This window comes from Penaeus japonicus, unplaced genomic scaffold (genome assembly GCF_977035675.1).
Source record: "Penaeus japonicus unplaced genomic scaffold, GWHDUDI00000001_assembly GWHDUDI00000011, whole genome shotgun sequence".
NCBI classification, from domain to species: Eukaryota; Metazoa; Arthropoda; class Malacostraca; order Decapoda; family Penaeidae; genus Penaeus; species Penaeus japonicus.
In genome coordinates, this window is record NW_028234413.1 from 1463499 (window position 1) to 1465998 (window position 2500).

Genomic DNA, 2500 nt, shown 5'->3' on the forward strand with positions numbered 1-2500 from the left:
TCTCCCTATCCTCTGACACCCCTTCCCTCCCTCCCTCCCTTCCTCTCCCTCACCCTATCCTCTAACTCCCCCTCCCTCACCCTCGCCCTCTGCCTATCCTCTGACCCCCCTCCCTCACTCCCTCCCTCCCTCCCTCCCTCACCCTCTCCCTATCCTCTGACACCCCCTCCCTTCCCTCCCTCCCTCCCTCCTAACCTGCACGAGGAGCTTTTGGGAGGGTGAAGGGACGGGGAGGGAGGGGAGGAGGAGAGGGGAGGGGGAGGAGGGAGAGGATGGGGAGGGAGGAGAGAGAGGGAGGGGGGGAGGGGAGGGAGAGGGGAGAGAGGGAGGGGGAGGAGGGGATAGAGGAGAGAGAGGAGAGAGTATGGGAGGGAGGGAGAGAAGAGAGGATAAGGTGAGGAGGGGGAGGAGAGGAGAGAGGAGGAGGGGAGGAGGGGAGAAGACGAGGCGGTTGATATATTACCGCCACTGAAGAGAAGCCCCCCCCCACGTCACATAGACTCGCGAGCGGGAAACGCAAGTGAATCCGTGACAACTTCGAACTCTGTATGTTGACAGAGGAGCTGAGAGTGAGGGACCACGAGTATAAAAGAAATAAAAATAAAAATAAAAGGGATAGTTGGTGTAAAATATTTCCTTCCTCTTCTTCGGAATGCTTTGATTTCGTCTATCTATTATTTGCCTCCTCGGGGAATTTCTGAGCTTTTTCTTTTGACAGTTTTAAAAGAGGATTTGTGAACCGAAACATGACAATACAATGATGTGTAAATAGTGGCACCTTCATGCTAGATTATTGCATGATCGTCAAGCTTCTGGTTATCATGCAAGGCAGCTTTTGCTCCAGCGAACTTTATATATATATTTCCTGGTAAAAATTATACCACTAGTATTAATAATGATAATGATAATAATAATCATAAGGATGATCATAATAATAATCATAATGATAATCATAATAATAGTAACAGTACAACTATTACTACTACTTATAATAATAACAATAAGTAATAATAATAATGAGGATGATAATAATAGCAACAACATAGCTAACAAAAATCCCAACAGTACCGACAAGGCTAATGACATCACTAATGATAATGACGCTGATAATGGTGATGATAATGGTGATGATAATGGTGATGATAATGACGCTGATAATGATGATGATAGCACGCTGACACCAACAATGAGCCTCCCTCCAGCGTGACCGACCGACCGACCGCAAGCAAGCGAGGGGCGCGCGCGTATCCCCCCCCCCCCCTACCCCCTCCGCGGTGACATCAAGGGCGCCGCGAAGAAAGGGTGATGGAACTGCCACTTACGCAAATTCCGCCCTCCAAACACAGGTGTTCACGGGCGCGTCCTCGCTGCGCGGCCTTGATAAATCACCGCATCACCGTAATGACCTTCTCCATAAATTGGGTCCGGCGACCTTGTTTGATCGGCGCTGGACGCTAAATGGCGGTTATTGATGATGGGGGGACAGGCTGGAGCGCCGCGACCCGCCGGTCATCGCACACCCCACCCCCCACTACCCTCTCTCTCCCTTCCCCCTCTCCTTTACTCCATCCTCCTCCCCCTTTACCTCCCCTTCCCTCTCCCCTCCTACTCTATCCTCCTCCCCCTTTACCTCCCCTTCAACCTCTCCCCTCCATCCTCCTCCCCACCCTTACCTCCTCCTCCTCCCTCCCCTTCAACCTCCTCCCCCTCCTACTCCATCCTCCTCTCCCCCCTCCCCACCCCTACTCCATCCTCCCTTACCTCCTCCTCCTCCCCTCCCTCCCCTTCAAACCCCCTTTCTTTCCCGTCTTTTATGTACCCGAAGGGACCCGGGTTCTTTTCACGAGGAAAGGGCTTATTAATCACACGGCGCTACTGATGCTGCGAGAAGATGTATGGGTGAGATGATGGATATGCGCCGTCAGGGAAAAACATCGGGATTCCATCTATTATGTATACGTGTGTGAATATATATACGTATATATGTATGTATATATATATATATGTTGTGATGGGAGGGAGCAATTAAGTACATCGTTCTTGAAACAACAATTACTGATTGGTTAAAAAAATAAATATATATATTTGATGCGTTCAACTAAACTTACCATCAATCAGTCTTGGAACAACAAGCAATCGTCACTCACTCAAAGCCTTGGCTCTCTCACCCCTCCCCCCCCCCCCCACCCCAGGAAGGTCGAGTGCCTCCGTTGAGGTCGTACTTCGAGTCGAACTCATGACGCCTTTTCACAAGTTCGAGATCGACTTCGAGCGACTGAGCGGAACTCCTTCCTTCCTTTAACTCTTTACTGATTGTATACAAGCAATGTAATCCTTATACAAGCAATGTAATCCTTATACAAGCAATGTAATCCTTATACAAGCAATACAATCCTTATACAAGCAATGTAATCCTTTGTTGTGGAGGGGAGATTACTAGTGAGATAAACAGTCTAAATTAGCTATTAATTAATCCATGTGTTTGAAAAATTAGTTTACC